Source organism: Cicer arietinum, chromosome 7 (assembly GCF_000331145.2).
Source record: "Cicer arietinum cultivar CDC Frontier isolate Library 1 chromosome 7, Cicar.CDCFrontier_v2.0, whole genome shotgun sequence".
NCBI lineage: Eukaryota > Viridiplantae > Streptophyta > Magnoliopsida > Fabales > Fabaceae > Cicer > Cicer arietinum.
In genome coordinates, this window is record NC_021166.2 from 53,707,596 (window position 1) to 53,727,318 (window position 19,723).

The following is a 19,723-nucleotide window of genomic DNA, read 5'->3' on the forward strand; positions in this document are numbered from 1 at the left end:
AAATGATATTTAGAAATTTCAAGAAGTTTGTACGCTCGCCATTATATTAATTTATGACTTATGAGTTTTTTATGATCTTTTTAAGGATAGTGACTTTAAGTTTAATTATGTGATAATTTTGATTTAATAATTTTCCCTTTTATTTATACTATTCTTATATTTCTTGTAAATGAATTTAAAGAAGAAAAAAAAATCATATTATCAGTATAAAATAGTTTTACATTAACATCTAATAAAAATTGAGTATTTTGAAGATACTTATAAAATAATGTTATAATGCGATAAATTTTCATTGAATATTGAATGTGTGTGTAAAATTATTTTTCACCAGCATAACATCACCATTAAACTCATAGATTTATATGCGCATATAATGCAATTTACGATTTTTATTTTATTTTCCCAATTTTTTGTACGAGCTCGATATTGACTACCTTGTAGAGGTTTAATTTGCAACTTGTATCATGTGAATGAACGTAACAAGTATGAAACACCAATATGTGAATGCAGGTTAATATTTGATATATTGTGTATGCATAACACATGTCACTAGGACAGGGTAGTACTTTCCCCTAAACCACTATTCTTTGGATCATTGCGTTTCTACTAAATCAGCTTAGGATGAAATCTCCAGACACTCTTATATCCATGGAACTCGTATACATCAGGTAATGTTTCTAAGACCTCTTTGTATGCTATGCTCCACTCATTTCTTCTGCATGTGAGTATGATAGTGTTTTATGGCTTATAAACTCACTTGATTACACTTTCATAAATTGACAATATACTGTACTTGGTTATGTGGTTTCTTTAACTTCTGATCTTCTTAACTCATCAAATTGAAAATAAAGGAAGGTAGCAGAGAAAATTGGTGCCAATTGTGAATGGAGAAATTGCATGACATCTTTTTGGTAGTTCTAGTTGCATCTAAACTGACAACTTAAGTAAAGTTACTTTCTGCTAAGTGTTGATTCTGCCTTCCTTTTAGAGACCATGTAGTCTAGGTTCAAGTGTGTATTCTCACACTTTTTATTTTGTATAATTGAGTTTCTTTTGTTTTTTGTGACAGACAAAGTTAGCTTTCAATGCCCTTGAAGTACCTATTGAGTAAGATACTTTTATCACAATGTTTGAATGGCTTCAAAAGTATAGTATATAATTGATTGATGTTGTTAAGATTAGAAAATGTTAGGATAGTGTAATGGCCAGCATCCAAATTGATCACTGGGGCTAGAAGTTTGCATCAAATCGTGCATATGCATTCTATATGGTAATTTGGCTTGCCGTTGATATCAGAAATTATTTTATCATTTAGGGATGTAATTATATTTTCGTGTAAATTGAGGTGTTTGTTGGGAATGCACTAATGCTTTAGTCCTAATGTTTGTTTAATTTAGTTAGTTTTGAACTAGATTTCAAAAAATTATCACTAGTTTGGTTTCTTACTATAGAAAAGAGAAAATAGAGAGAATAAAAAAAGTACCAAAACCTGGCTTGAGCTTTTTGATAAGGATCTGAGGGTAATAATGGAACTCTATCCTTCCAAACCTCATCAATATACTCAACAATAATAATTAATTGACTCACAAATTTATTTTCCCTTATGGATAAGAATAGGGATCTTTTTGTGAATTGGGTTCATTTGCAAAAGCATTTGACTCTTGTTCATAAGATCTTCTTCTTTATACTCATAATTTATCTCTTTTTCAGCCAATGCTATCCTTGCTCTCATACCAAACAATATCAACTCCTCTGCCATTGTAAATTAAAGACAACCAAGACTTCTAGAAGATGTGACTTTTCTTTCTTTGGAACTCGTTGAAAAGGAATTCAATTTAATAGACTCTGTAGGAAAAGACAATTATTTGCACACGTTATTTGAGCACATTCACAAACACAAAAATACCTATCATTTATTTATTTTTATATTTTTTTAAATGTACGTGTCCAAGTTTGTGCTAAATGCTTATGAATATGCAAAATTTCCTCGACCGTATGTAATTTGTCCCAGTACTTTTTTACTTGAAATAGTTGTCGTCCAAAAATATCAATGCAATTTTTTCTTCTTCATTAATATACCTTTATTAATTAAGCTTCATTTAACAACTCAATTAATCATTTTTTTAAGAATTAAACAATTTAAATACAACTCTTTTTATGAGATGGAGTGAATAATGAAGAACGGTTTATTTTCTAAAAATAATTATTGGTTTCATTTCTTAAAATATATATAAATTTTATGATTTGTTAATAAGAAGATAAAAGATCTTTAAATTGAGTGAATAATAAAGATGCGAGAAGAGAGAGTCGGAGTGAAAAATTAACTGTCACATGGAGGCCGCAGAGAAAAATCGATTGTCACATGGAGGCCGCAGAAAAGAGGATTGAGAGGAAGAGATAAGCGTGTCGCGTGAAGACAAAGACGAGTCGGTTAGAGGTAAGAAGGAGATTGAAAGAGAAGAAAAGAGATCTTAAATAAGATGAGTTTCTACAAACTAAAAAATTTAAAAATATTTTAGTAACTTATCACTATTATTTAAATAATTTATCATTATTATTTATAAAAATATATAGAGATCTCAGTTTTTGAGGTCTGCCACCTGTTAAAATTAATTATCAAAAACTAATTTGTTTAGTAAGTTTGAGTTGTGATGTCCAGACAAAAATTATTATTTGTTTTATTTGTAGTATTTCAACTTTTTAAAAACATTCCATCAAAAAATTAAAATTTTTAAAATTATTTTTCAATTTAGTTAAATAAATCTATTTATAATATTTTATATTATAAAAAAATGATCCGTTAATTCTTTTTCATAGAAATATATATTGTAAATTGAATCCATATGTTTCTTTGACAAAATACTTTAAATTAGTAATATTATTACTGTATTTGATTATTATCATAAGCAAAAAAACACTATTTTGGTAAATATTAAAAAATATAGTTAAATGTAATTAAATATAAGTTAAATTAAATTAAATTTATTAAACTTTTTATTTTTAATATCAAAATTTTAACTATAAATATTAAAAAAATTAAATTACATGAATGGTGTAGTGAAAATAATAATATTCAATAAGTTAGAAGTAGTTAATTTTTTTTATAATAGTTATCAAAATGTAAAATGTTTTTTATAATTATAATAATTAATCAAAGATATTTTTTTGAAAAAAAAATCCCTTTATGTCATAAAAAATTCCTTAATTTAATTTCAGGCAACACTTCAGTCCTTTATTTTTTTTTTCAATTTAGTCTTTTATTTAATACTTCAAAAATTCATCAAAATTTTTTTACAATACCTATAAAATTATCATTTTTTTTATTAACATATCAAAATCCCTTAATGTTATCATTTTTTTTACAAAAATTCATCAAAATTTTCAAACAATACATATAAAATTAATTATCATCTTCAATATAATGCAAATTTCATCAAATTGATAACTCAAATCTTTAAACAAACTCATATTTTCATTCTTTATTTGATGAATTTGATGTCGTTGGAGATGAAAATATAAGTTTATTTGAATATTTGAGTTATGTATTTGATGAATATATGAATTTTCTTGAAATTGGTATTGAATTTTATGGATTTTGTTTGAAAATTTTGATGAATTTTCTAAGTTTATGTAAATAAATAATAACATCGTTGACATTTTTAAATATAAAGGATCAAATTATTACTTAAGATTAAATGAAAGACTAAATTGAAAAATAGAAAAGATAAATTATTGAAGTATTACTTGAAATTAAGTTAAGGGGCCGCGAGAGCAATTATGCCAATAAGTTTCCTTCAAATACTAAATACAAATAAGAGTGGTACAAACAAATTTATCATGATTTGGGATATTTCTCATTCATATTTTGATATTGAATCTAATTAAAAAAAGAAAAAAAACAGGCTAATGACACACATAAAGATTTCAAAAATCAATGAAAGATAATCAAACAAAAAACTTAATATTAACAATAAAACTAATTTCTTCCACACATAGACAATGATCAAGAATAATGCAAAATCCACAATCTTTAATTTAATTCATCTTTGGAAGAAAAAAAAATATTGATGTTCGTTTAAATCAACAATAGGAGTCTTTGACATGATCAATAAACCACGTATTGATAAATCATATGTAAGGCTGAATTTGGTGATAACTTATGTAAACTTCTTATTTAACGTATGGTACCCACATAACGAGTATGTTTTCTCCTTAAACACTATTTATATGGGAAAACAAACGACCCCATATCATAATGACAAACAAACTAAACATTGCATTCAAACTACAAAATCAAAAATAAAACTCCAAAAAAAATAAAATATATATGAAAAGCCACTTATTTAAATGAAACAATAAAACTACTTGGTGGAGGTGATTTAAAGTTAAAAAATGTCATGAACCGTATCTCTAATGAAAGAAGAAAAAAAGAAACCTAAAGTATTTTCGAGAGATTGATAAACATGGACTAATTCCTCTTTCTCAGTGAATCTTCCCCTCATCTTATAAAAAATATTCTTTCTATTTAGTTTTAATTATTGCATTTATAAAAAATACTGTTCCTATTTACTTGTCGTATTCAACGTTCAATAATTATTAGTTATTGAGTATCAATAACTAGTTAATTATTACAAAGAAAAATAAATGAAATGAAATAATAAATTATTAAGTGTATTATAAAAAAATATAATATAATAATATATGAGATAAAAATACCTGTGAAAAGCAAAACAAAACAAAAACAATTAAAAAGGAACAAAAGAAGTATAAATTGAGGCATAAATTTGGAGAAGGCAATTAAACCAATAATTAATTAATATTATCTTTGTCCATATTATATGGTAAACTATTATTTTAATATTTAAAAGTGTAATTCATTGTTAATTTGGTCACTAACTTAGTAAAAACTTTAAATTAATTCTCATATGACTAAAAGTACGGTTAATTTAGCTTTTGACATTAAATTAACTATTTATTGATTATTAACCACGTGAACAAGTTGAGGCGGTGCTTCTGTATTGCTCTCTTACCGCCAAATGTCCAATTGATTTGAATTCGATAAGTTAATTTAGAGAGATGTATTTGATTTTTTATTTATTTTTAAGTTTAATTGCAGTTTTGATCTCTCTTTTATTATCAATTCACGGAATTAGTTCTTTATTTTTAAAGCCACATATTTGGTACCTCCCTTCAATTTTTGAAATAAAAAATGACGATTTGACATATTTTTAATAACGTAACATACAATTTTATGATATGGAATCATCTAAAAGCATTGATATTTCATATGTCACTAATTAAATTAAAAATATAAAGAAAAAAAATTGAAATGAAAATTTAAGTTTTTACGGCGTTTTATTTCAATTTCAATAGTGTTAATCATTTTATACCATCGTATCATATGTCACGTTATTTAAAGTATCAAATGTTGTCATTTTTAGTTAAAAAATTATAAAAAATATTGACTTTTGTAAACTACAAGTTTTTGATGAAGACAAAGATCAACTATTATGGTCAAAGCAACAACCTCAAAAAGAAGTTCAAATATCTTCATTAATAAAGCTTCAAATCCAAATGTTAAAATGTAAAGGTATAAGATACAAACCAATACTTTAATTACATGAGAACAAGTCATATTTACATATGCATATAAAGTATTTTTAAAAGTCAAAATAGCATTAACAAAGTCTTAAAACTAATATTTTTGACAAAATACATAAGTGTATTCGAATACAAAGCAAGTCAAAAGCAAAAGTCTCAAAGTTGTATTCGACTACGACTATGTGTAGTCGAATACACTTCAAGTCAGTGGCCAAAATCCTTATATCTGTATTCGACTACAACCTTCTGTAGTCGAATACAAAGTAAGTCAGTGGCAAATTTTCACTAATCTGTATTCGACTACACACATGTGTATTCGAATACAAGGTGTAATTTTTGAATATTTTTGAACGTTACAAAGAGGTGTATTCGAATACACACATCCTGTATTCGAATACAACTGGAAGCAATACAATTTTTCAGATCTGGAATAGCTCCAGATCATTGTATTTTTTCATCAAACCTCTTGGATCAATGGCCACGAATCTGAAGAGATGTTTATGGAGTATAAATACCCCATAACTTCAGATCAAAAACACACAATCCTTGAATCAATACCTTGAACAACTTTGAACAAAATTCTGATTTTTTACAAAGTACTTGCATCATTTTCATATCATTCAGAAAGGTTCTCAAGTACTTGAATTGTTATTGGATTGTTTATCAATATACATCTCCTTATTCTTATTCAAATCATATTGTATCACTTGTAAAAGAAAGTAATACTTTCTTAAAAGTAACTTAATCTAAGATAGTGGTGTGTTATCTTAGAAGTGTTGTTAGAAGTTTGTAGCAAGAATCCCATGGTGGGAGTTGTACATTTTCTGACAATTAGTGGATCAATCTCTTGTGGTGTGCAAGAGGACTGGACGTACCCTTGGTTATAAGGGGAACTAGGCGTACTTCTGTACTTACAACTTTTAAAATATAGAGATCAATTTTGTAAATTAAAGAATTAAACCTTATTTTTATCAAATTAACTTCTACCAAGCCATTATTTCAACCATTAAAACCAAAACCTCGATTTTGAGAAGTTTGTTGATTTTAGTTAAATTTTGAAGTATAGGTAGCTATGGCAGCACCCGCTTCTAAATTATTTGTATTCAGAATTCCTGCATGGAATCACACATTTACACAATTAGATATTGGAGATGGTTACATCAAGAATGAACGATCTAAAAAATATATATTTATTTTATAATTAAAATGTGGAGTTTAAATTTGAATAATCTAAATAATCTGAATAATCTAATTTTAATCTAACGATCTCTAATATTTAATTGTGTGAATATGTGATTACCTTGATCGTAGAAAATTCGAATCCAAAATATTTGGAGGTCTCCTTTCTCACCTTCTTGTGACATCATCGCCACATGCATATTAAGTGGTTGAACTTAGTTAGTACATACCGTTGTCATGTTTATTTCAAAGTTTTCAATAATTTTTTTTATTTATAAAAGTAACTTAAAAAATAACAACAAAAAATATTAATGAAATATTATATTAAATCTTTCGACTTAAATTACAGTTGTACGTGTTTCATTTAGAGATATAAAAAAATCGAACCAATGAGCTGATAAACTCATAACAAAACTCGAAATCAATTAAATTGATTTTTCTTTTCAGTGTTTAAGTTCAATCCGAACGAACCGAATAAACTAAATCTTTGTTTATATGGGTATAGTTTCACTTCATTTAATATCGATTATTGATATCTTAATAACATCATTAGACAATATTACTATTGTTATCTTAAATATGTATTGCATTTATATATTTTTTAATCATTTACATATTAATTTTTTCATTGTAGTTAATGTATTCATGTCGTTAAAAAGAGTTTACATAACTATTTTAGTATTATAAAAAGTTTAGTGTTTGAAAAAGAAAATATTAAGGTAGTTTTTTATTTTTTGTTATGAAATTTTTAAAAACTAAAACCGTTTTGAGTTTTCAATTTTAAATTTTAATTCTTAGTTGAGTTTTGATTTTTTATTTTATTTGAATTGAACTATTATTTTCTTTACCTCATCTTATTATGAATTCACTAAATATAAAAAAATATAGACGCGTAAAAATAGTTACAAAATAAAAATAAAAATTAAACTTTATTTATTTTAAAATAATTAAAATATAAAATTATAATTGATTTAATTAAATTAATTTTATTAATAGTTGTTGAAAATGGTAGTAGTAGAAGTTTATTATTGTAGTAGTCATCAACCGTCGAAGACAGTTTTAATGGTCAAATGATCTAGCAGGACCGACAATAATTATAGTGGTGGATGGAGGTAGTGACGGTGACAGTGGTCTTAGGTGGGTGGTCGATGGTGGGAGTTGGTAGTGGCGGTTGTCAGAGGTGAATTCTTGATGGTGTTGATAGTGACCGGAGGTGGGTGGATGGTGATGATGAAGGTGATTGGAGATGGTGGTGGTGGTGGTCCGGTAGGGGTCGATAATCGGAAGGGTAGTCGGTGGGAGGTGTAATTTAGTAGTTTTCAACATAATCGTTCAAACATCTGTATAATTATTATCATAAACTATTGAGGTCAAATATTGGATTAGTCGTAAAATGAAGTGCTCAATCTTAATAAGGATGTAGTGAAGATAGAATAAACTCTGATAAATCTCATTTGTTTTAAATAGTTTACATATGTTTCAAAGCATGCAAGAACAATTTATTCTAGATCATATTGACAACTATTATAAGAGATTCTAATGATTAGATGTTGTGGTAAATTTCATTGTGATTGATACAAAAAACTAAAATATACCACTTTTAAAAGATAAATGACCAAAATGAATCAAAATAAATATAAAAGGTCAAAAACAAATATTAGAAAAAAGATAAATTACCAAAATTATAGTCGTTGTTGTACAGTTGTCAATCAGACCTGAACTACCTGTATAGTGTCACTACATTTTCATTATCATCTCATAATTTAACACTACGACTTTGTCAAATACTCTTAGTGTTGTGTGGTGTCCCAAATATTACGTTTAAGCTTAGATAATTGATTAGCCACAGTAAAAAAAAAAAAGTAACTCTACAAAATCATCAACATAAAAAATTCATAATAACGCATAAATCAGCCATCTTCCATATATCAATAGCAAAAGGCATGAAATAAACAGGTTTAAATAGTAATTTCTCTCCTCTCCTAGGTGGGTAGGAATATCTATTAAAATGTAATAATTCGTAAATGACCAAATAATCAATTAGGAAACCAGTTGGGATGGTTGTAATATTGTTAGGTAAGGTAGCTAGTTAGTTAGTTAGTTAGTTACAAGTGTTACTATTAAAGGTGTTTGATAAATAGGTAATGTTGTGCACATTACTTATGCTGCAAGCAACTGCTATAACTCAATACAGTTCATTTTATTTCTTATATCTCCAATTCCTATCAATTTCTTAATGGTGTTCTAACAATTGGCATCAAGAGCTAAGGTTAAAAATTCTGGGAAACACGAGAGAAAGGTGGGGGGAATCAAAATTGGGAAACACAAGTGAGACAAGAGAGAAAAGAAACCATGAACGGGTGAGGATTTCCATTTAACTTGCCAATTCTGGATGGGAAGAACTGGGAAAGATGGGTTGCTTCAATGAGATCACTATTAGGACTTCAAAAAGTGTTTGAGATTGTCCAAGAAGGTTATGAACAATTGGGCACGAATCCTATAGATAGACAACAAGCCACTTTCAAATGTTGCAAGAAAAGTTATTGCAAGACATTGTTTTACATCCAGCAAAGTGTGGATGCAAACAATTTTGAAAGGATTTCAAAAGTATCTACATCAAAACAGACATGGGATATCTTGGTAAAATATTTCACAGGTGGTGAAAAGACCAAGAAGATCAAACTTCAAGTGTTAAGAAGAAAGTATGAGTTGTTGCAAATGGAAGAGAATGAAAATGTTGTTGATTTTATCAATCGAGTGCAGTGGGTAACTAATCAAATGAAAGCAAATGGAGAAGTGATAATTGAGTTGGTGATGGTTGAGAAATATCTGTGAACATTGACAGAGAGGTGCGATCATATAGTAGTTGCAATTGAAGAATCAAATGATCTCAATACAATGAAAGCGGAAGACCTACAAAGTTCACTTGAAGCCCGTGAATTGAGAATCAAAGAAAGAAATGAGAATTATACAAAGGCTTTGCATGCTCGAATCAGCAAGAAATCAAATCAAGGTGGAGGGAAATACAAGAAATGAAAGGGAAAATCAAATTGGCACAAGAAACTAGATGTTGATGAAGATGAAGTTGGTGAATCTTCCAAGAATCAGAACAACAATAGCAGTAACAACATTGATAAAGGCAAGTAGAAATTCAACAAGAAGGGAATTCAGTGTTACAATTGTCAAAAGTGAGGTCACTTTGCATATGAATGTAGATCATAGAAAGTGAAAAGAAAGGATCATGAAACTCAATTGGCACAGGCTGATAGTTCTGACTCTGAGGAAGTGTTGCTGATGGTTGCCACTAGCCTAAAAGATGAATGCCTTGGTTTATGGTACCTTGACAAAGGCTGCTCAAACCACATGACTGGCCACAAAGAATGGTTTGTGAGCATTGATGAGAAGGTAAAGAGGGAAATCATATTTGCAGATAATAGCTTAGTGACAGTTGAATGTGTTGGCAAGATATTAATTCAAAGAAAAGATGGTAACCAGTCCTTCATTTGCGATGTATTATATGTGCCTAATATGAGAACAATTTGTTAAGCCTTGGACAATTGCTGGAAAAATGATACTCTATGAATATGGAGAATGGACACATGATGATGTTTGATAGTGCCAACAAGCTTATCTTGAAAGCACCACTGTCAAAAAACAGGACCTTCAAGATTGAAATCCAGATAAATGAAAACCAATGCCTTGCTGCAGAAACCAGAAATGAGAGCTGGTTGTGGCATCAAAGGTATGGACACTTGAATTTTATGAGCCTTCAAATGTTGCAGCATAGAATCATGGTGATGGGAATTCCTTACATTCAGATGCCACAAGAAATATGTGAAGAATGATTCCATGTCAAACAACATAGGAACAAATTCAAAACAGAACTGTCAACTAGATCATCTAAAATGATGGAGGTAATCTTCTCTGATTTATGTGGTCCAATTGAAGAGATGACAATAGGAGGTAACAACTATTTTGTGTCATTCATCGATGATTTCACAAGAAAAATTTGGATATATCTCATCAAAAGAAAGAGTGAAGTGTTTGATGTGTTCGAAAGATTCAGAGTGATGGCTGAAAATCAAAGTGAATGCAAGATGAAGATAATAATAACAGATGGAGGAGGGGAATACAATTCCCATGAATTTCATAAATTCTATGAAAAAGAGGCAGTGCTACATGAAATGATTGCACCATACACCCCACAGCATAATGTGACTGAAAAAAGAAGAAACAAAACCATTATGAATATGGCTAAGAGCATGTTGAAAGGAAAGCAAATGTCTCACAAATTTTGGTGAGAAGCAGCCTCAACAACAGTCTACATCTTAAACAAGTGTCCAACAAAACGACTTAAAAATAAGACACCAGAGGAAGCTTGGACAAGGAGGATACCAAGTGTGAATCACTTCATGGTGTTTGGCTCAATATGCTTCAGACATGTGTCAGTTCAAAACAGGAAAAAGACTGGATGACATGACTAAACATATGGTATTGGTATGATTCAACTGGAGCTTACAAGTTGTATGAGCCAAACAAGAACAAAACAATCACTAGAAGGGACATACTGGTAGATGAATCAAGAGGATGGGACTGGAAAAAAAGTGAAGTCAGCTCCAACAATGCAGCTAGTCCAGACATGCCAGCTAGTCTTGTTAGGCCAGTCAACAGGGCAATTGTAATGGAACTGGATGAGAACCAGACAGCAGACAATCGATCTGCTCTTGAACCAGTGAGGAGATATGAACGAACCAGACAACCCTCAGTCATATTGCAGCCATATGAAGTCACAACTGACTCATCCATTAATGTAGAGGGTTAATTTATTCATTTTGCCTTGTTGGATGAATTAGAGCCAATTAGTGATGGTGAGGCTTTAAGGGATCCTAGATGGAGATTAGAAATGAACGAAGAGTTCAAAGCCATAGAAAAGAATCAAACTTGGGAACTAATGACCCTGCCAGTACACAAGAAACCAATTGGTGTGAAATGGGTCTACAGAATAAAATTAACGCTTGATGGATAGATTGCAAGGTACAAGGTCAAACTTGTAGCAAAGGGATTCTTGCAAAGACCTGGACTGGATTATGATGAAGTATTTGCACCAGTGGCCAGGATTGAAACTGTGAGGCTGGTAGTGTCAATGGTCAGTTACAAAGGCTGGTCCATGCATCAGTTGGATGTCAAATCATCATTCCTTAATGGACCACTAGAAGAAGAGGTTTATGTGAGTCAGCCACCAGGTTATGAAAGAAAAAAAAAAAAAGAAAAAAAAAGAAGGTGTACAAAGTGAAGAAAGTTTTATATGTCCTGAAGCAAGCTCCTAGAGCCTGGAATAAAAGGATTGATAAATTCCTTATTGAACAACAATTTGAAAGATGTGTCAGTGAGCACGAAGTATATGTTAAGAAGAAATCAACAGCACCTGAACTGCTGATATGCTTGTATGTAGATGATTTATTGTTGACTGGTAGCAATGAAGCAGAGATCCATGAATTCAAAATTAGAATGGAGAAGGAATTTGAGACAATAGATCTAGGCAGACTATCATACTTCATGGGTATTGAGTTTGTAATCAAAGAAAATGGAATTTTTATGCATCAAAAGAAGTATGCTAATGATGTACTAAGGAGATTCAAGATGCAAGACGGCAATAGGACTGATACACCAAAAAAAGTAGGTCTAGTCCTGTCAAAGGAAGGCAATGAAGAGTTGATTGATTCTACCACATTCAAACAATTGGTAGGATCATTGAGGTACTTGTGCAACACAAGGCCAAACATAGCCTATAGTGTTGGTCTAGTTAGTAGATACATGGAAAGGCTTAGAACTCCTAATTATTTAGCAACTAAAAGAATTTTGAGGTACATCAAGCATACAAGTGAGTTGGGATTGCATTATGCTAAGAAGCAGGTTGCAATTGAAGTTGGTCTGATTGGGTTTACTAATGCAGATTGGTGTGGAGATAAAGATGATAGGAAGAGCACCTCTGCCTATGTTTTCATGATAAATGAGTCACCAATCTCATGGTGTTCAAAGAAGCATATTATAGTTGCATTATCTACTTGTGAAGCCGAGTATGTGGTTGCTTCAATGGGAGCTTGTCAAGCTCTATGGTTGGCAACATTAATGACTGAACTGGGGCTGAGAAGTGATGAACCAGTCAAGATAAGGGTAGACAACAAATCAGCAATTGACCTATCCAAACATCCAAGTGTTCATGGAAGAAATAAAGACTATATTTCACTTTATAAGAGATCAAGTAATAAAGGAGAAGATAATCCAAAGGAGCAAAAGGTTGATATCATAACCAAAGGATTGAAGAGGGTGAAGTTCCAAGAGATGAGGAACAAGTTTGGCTTAGCATCACTTGATCCAATTTGAATTAAGGAATAGTGATAAAATGTAATAATTCATAAATAATCAAATAATCAATTAGGATGGTTGTAGTACTGATAAGTAAAGTAGTTAGTTAGCTACAAGTGTTACTATTAAAGGTGTTTGATATATATGCAATCTTGTGCACATTACTTATGCTGCAAGCAACTCCTATAACTCAATACAATTCATTTTATTTCTTACATCTCCAATTCCTATAAATTTCTTAATGGCGTTCTACTGATATCAATTGTAAGTATATAAGCCGAAAACGTACTGCATAAAAATAATCTCATAAATTTTTTACAATAATTTTTTTAAAAGAATTTATAACCTCTACAAAATTTATTCAAATTAAATTTCTCAAATTTATAAGCTATACAAAATATATACACTATTATATTATGGTCGAATTTGTCTGTCGAGCCATTTGTTGTAGATTTTTTAAAAGTTGACTTTAATTAAATTTTTTAAATAATAATTTTTATAAAAGTCTATTCAAAAATAGTATAAGTTATTTTAAATTCATTTATTATAAATAAAAAATAGTAATTCTTACATTCATTAAATAAGATGTTAATTGTTAAATATTTTGACATGCGAAAAATCATATTTAAAAAAAAATATAACTCTTAAAAATAATTTTTATGAAAATTTTTTTAAAATGATTTTTTATTTTAATTATTTTTTAAAATTTTATAGATGAAGTATTTAAAATAATATTTTATAATAAATCATTTCGAAACTAATTTATTATTTGAAACTTTATTTTTTAAATTATTATTAAAAAATTAAAATATTATTAAAAAATTAATTTTTTTTAAACTAATAATTGAGTCCATTATTTAATAATGTGATTTTATATTTCCACATTTTATACTATAATAAATTTATTACAATTTACTATATAAATTAAATATTAAAAATGTTTGTCATTGCCACCACTACCCCTTTCATTTAAATCATTTGTCATTTTTCGTGGAAAAAATTGTTAAATTTAAATCCGCTTCTACCTTATTTTTCTTTCAAAAACTATTTCATCACCTCTCATACTTTTAAATTATTAAATATTAATTATTATTTATGTTATAAAACATAAACAAGATAATTATTTATCATGATTAATTAATTAAAATATAATGTTTTATGACTCGATTAGTTTAAACATAAATTTATACTTTATTTATATTATGTTTGTTGAATATCTTTGAAATAAAAATATATAAAAAAGTTATAATATTGTTACACATGATAATTATTTTCCATTATCAATTAGCTAAAAAAAATTATATTTCATGACACAATTAGGTCAAACATAAAATTTATATTCTATTAGTAGTGTATACCAATTTAGTTAATATAAATAAATTATCTTTTTTTTTCCATAAAAACTATTTTTTATTTTCGTCATTTGAAAATCTACCAATATTAAGTAGGGCATTGTATTGATAATTCAAATCTGATTTTATCATTTATATAAAAGTAGATTGTCATTTTAGAATATGAAATTGTAAGTGTCAATCAATCTTAGACTTTAAATTTATGAAATACTCATTTTATCTCGTAAAAATTATCGCATTTACAAAAAAAAAATATCAAAAAATAATTGTCGCTTTAATAATTTTTTTACCAACTCTATCATTTAATTAATATTATATGTATTCTTCTTAATTTATTAATTATCTACTTTGTATTTATAATAATTGGAATTAATCAATAATTTATAGAGATGTTTGCAAAACTAATCTTCTTTCTCTTTTATATATCATATTTTTTAATATTTATGAAATATTAAAATACAATAATTATTTTGGAACAAATGAATTATTAAATTGCTCCATCAAATTATCTAACACTAGTCGAAATGTTTCTTGATCTTTCTAACTTATAAACAAAAAACTCTATAAAATAGCTAACAAAAAGTGTATTTTGTTTAATTGTAAACAATTTGACAAAACAATTTAATATCTCATAAATTTAAAGTCATAAATAGTTCTACATTTATAATTCCATGACTCATGATGATTTTTCTATTTGTATAATGTTGATTTGATATATAAATCACAACTTTTATATATTTTAAAGTAAATGTTAATATATGTTTTGATGTCACATTTTAAGATATCAAAGATATAAATTTTTATTTTGAAATTTGTGTATTTAATTCTTTAAAAATTAATATTTTATTTAAAAAATATCTATTTTTAGATATTTTTTTGTTATAAAATATACAGTAATTAAATTTTGTTTTATATTCAAATTTAACGGAAGTATTTTATTAAAGCATGCAGAGACAAAATAAAAAAGAAAATGAGTGAAGATGGTGAGAAAGAAAGGAGAGTTGCAGTGTTAGGTTTGAGGAGTTTAGTTTAGTTGATGAGAAAATAAATGAACGCAGAAGATGATGTGATTGATTGATTGAAACGACAATGTAAAGCCAAAAGCAATGAGAAGAATACACGAAGACAATGAACAGTGTCATGGGATCGATGCATTTGTGATTTCGTGTCTGACGTAACGCCGCTTCGTACAATTAACAAATAACCCCACTCTTCCGCTTACGTTAACACCTGCTCCCCCCTGCTCTTTTTCGCTTCCAACTTTTTCATTCATATAATAATTATTATAAATCAAATTTACACAATCAACCCATTATAATAATCATATCATTTATAATACTTTTATTTTTATTAAAATCATTCATATAATTAATTATGATTTTTTAAAGTTGTAAAATTCAGTATATAACAATTGAACTATTTTCAACATAAAACTCGGTGTAATGTATATAAAGGATGGTTATAAAATAATAGATGTTTTATTAGATGAAAAGTTAAAGTCCTTGTTCATATTTTTTTACAAATAAATTTAATTGTAGTTTTGTTATTTCTATTATTATCAACTCATATAATTGATCTTTTATTTTAAAAATTTATATTTATAATTATTTTTCTTATATTTTTGAATTAAAAAAATAATGATTTCATATATATATATTTAATAACACGATATAAAATTTTATGATATAGAATTATTTAGATGCATTAAATATTTTTATGTTATTAATTAAATTTAAAATATTAAAAAAAATTAAAGTTGAAATTTAAATATTTACAATATTTTATTTAATTTTATAGAAATTAATTATTTTATATCATCGTATTATATATCAATATTATTTAAAGCATCTGATATATTATTTTTTAGTTATAAAATCATAAAAATAAATCAAAAGTGTCAACTTTTAAAATATAGAGATTAATTTCAAGATCAGTAAAAATAGAGAATTAAAATTGTAATTAATTTTTATAAATAAAAAGAAATATGTGCATGAGAGGGAGGGTCCCAACCGATACTAAAAAAGTATAATAAATATGGTAAGAAGACAATTTTCTATAAATATTAAAAAATAATGATAAATAAAATTGAAAAATAGAAAAAAAAAATAGTTGTTATTTTTATCAAATTATTCATATTGATTATTGATATAGTTCTTATTATCATAAAAACAAAGTAAAATTAATATTTTAGAAATTATATATACAGTAATAAATTAAACAATTAAAGTTTAATTAAATTATTTGAAATGAAAAATAGTGTGTGATATTAATGGCTTTTTTATTTATAAAAAATATTTAAATATATTTTAGTCTTATAAATAGATTATTTTTTGTTTTTACTTTATATAAATTTTTTATTTTTTTTTTATTTTAGACTCTTCAATATATCACTTTTTGCTATTATTCTTTGGTGTTATTATATTTTAGCCATGCAAAATTAGTTCGTACTAAAATTGATCCATACAATTTTATTTTAATTTATATTTTGGAAACTAAAATCTAATATTCTACTATATACAAAAATGCATTTTAATGTGGTTCAACTATGCTACAATCTTCTACTATGGTACAATAGTTCCTATCAATTAATGCATTTTAAAAAATCTAAAATTTCAGTTCATTTGGTTCTCTTTCTTAAAAAAATTAATGTGGTTCTCTTAAATGAAAATTTGATTCCTAAATTTTCATGTTGAGATCATAAAAATATTTTATGAGTGCATCATTTCATTTTAAGATGAGTTATTATGAAATAAAAATTAATAGTGTACGGCATTTAAATATTACCAGACCAATTATTGTTAATTACTAACGGTAAATAAATATTAAATTGTTATATTTTATTTTTCTTAAAAATTTAAAATCGTTTCTATTTTTATCACTTAATATATTTAGTTTCACAATTTTTCTCAAAAGACTTATTAAAATCAACCTTCCGTTCCTTATATTTAATTTAAAAAATAATTTTGTCCATATATAGTTTACAAAATTTTAAATTATTTTCTTTTAGACAAAAATTGTGCCTTTCCTAGTTTCTTCCTCTTTCATTCGACCACCCAATAATTAATTTATTAAATAATTAACTAGTTAGGTGCAACTGATCTGAGAATCAAACTCCTCGATTCACTATATTTTTGAATATTGATTGCACCTTTTATTCTCCATTTATGCTTGTAATATACTAGTGCACTACAGCATATACACAAACTAACTATATTATATTTATGTGCTTTACTATGTAACACAATTTAACTCAATAATTTTTGGTTGTTAATATTTTTTGATGTTTTGATCTAATAGTGAAAATATAGGAATTTAATTCAATCTACCTTAATGTTATTAGAGTGATTTTTAAATAATTTTTTTTAAAATGTTTATTGAAATTTGAAATTTGTAACTTAGATTGAGTTGCCATCTCATTCATTATTTGTGCATCGCTTTCATGACATCTCTTTATAACCAAAAACTGACTATATATGTTGATATGCTAGATATTTATCCATATATAGATTATTTTAATCAATTAGTCGAAAATCAAGTAGAGTTAATGAATTTTATGAAAAATAAATTATTTGTGATAATTTAAGTTTAAAATCTTATAACTCGTCATTTCTCTAAACGTACCAAAGAATTAAATATCGGTATATTTTAAATTCAAATCAAATAACACTTTTACTTATATTTATAAACGGATATTTTTAAAACAATTGATTTACCAAATACATGAAATGAAGCTCAAACAAATCTCCAACCAGGAAAATGGGTTTAGAAAGAATACGTTTAAGAACTTATAATTTAGAAACGCCAACCATTTTTGTCGTCGTGTATTCACATCTGCCCCCACAATGTTCCTTTTGGCTCAAAAAATTAATATATGAAGCTATGGCTATGGCTCAAAATGTTATGGCCAACCAATGGTACTTTATTTAATAGATGCTATGGCCAATTCAAAATGTTATGGCTCAAAATTCATGAAAACAAGTGGTACTTTATTTATTTTTTCATATCAGAAGCTATGGCTCAAAATAGAAAACCCTAGCTCCGATTAATCTTTGGGCAGAAATTGGAAAAACAATGTAAGATAATATTATTATATATTAACAGTAAATGTATTTTAGACATTTTTATTTTTCAGTATATATTTATTATAACTTTATAATTTCAAGTTTTTTGTTTATTTTAATTATGAAATCTTAGTCAAAAGTGTGTCTCTTTTTCTTCTTTCTTCTATGTTTATGGTAAATTATTATTGTTAATATGGTATCAAAGAGCTATGATTGATTTTGGACCTACTGTAAATTAGTCCACAACTTAGTGAGATTTATCATGGCGGCCAATACCGACTTCCTCTCTTCGTTTATGATCCGATTATGCCTATCTATTTCCTGCGTGATTTTGCTTTTTTGTTTCCGTCGTGGTTCTGCTCTTATATTTCCAGCACAAATTTGTTTGGTTCCGGATTGACTCCGCTATTGACAGATTATCCCTAATTTCTTTTGTCCTAGTGATTGTGTTCGTCGTTATAGCTGGTGCTAAGGATGATCATCTTCAAGCTATTACTGTCCACCTCAATGAACATAATTACTCTTATTGGAGTTATCTGATAATAAAATTGATCGGAAAAAATATGTGGGGTTAGATTGATGGAACTTTTATTAAGCCTACAGATCAAAAAGATGAAGTTAAATATGCAAAAGATTTGAAAACATCGAATGTTATTAGTTAAAAAATCATTACTTGAATTAATAATTATGTTGAGTTGTCTATAAGTATACAACTAAAAAAATATAATATTGCTAAAGATATTTTGGATCACTTGAAATATTTGTATTTTCAGTCTAACTTTGCAAAACAGTATCAGTTGGAAAGTGATATTAGGACCCTTAAGCAGAATAATATGATCATTCAGGAATTCTATTCGACAATAGCTAATCTGTGGGATCAATTGGCTTTAATGAAATCAAATGAGTTGAAAGTATTCAAAGAGTACATTGATATAAGAGAGGAAAAACGTTTGATTTGGTTTCTAAAAGCACTTCGTGATGATTTTGAGGGCCTTCGTGGGGGTATTTTGCATCGTTCTCCTCTTCCTACTATTAACTCGTTAGTTAGTGAATTGTTGGTAGAGGAAATCTGACTCAGGACCTACTTCACTATGTTAGATAAAAGAAATCTCTCAACTCCTCTATTTGTTTTTGTTGTTCTTGTTCAAAAAGGAAAATATCAAG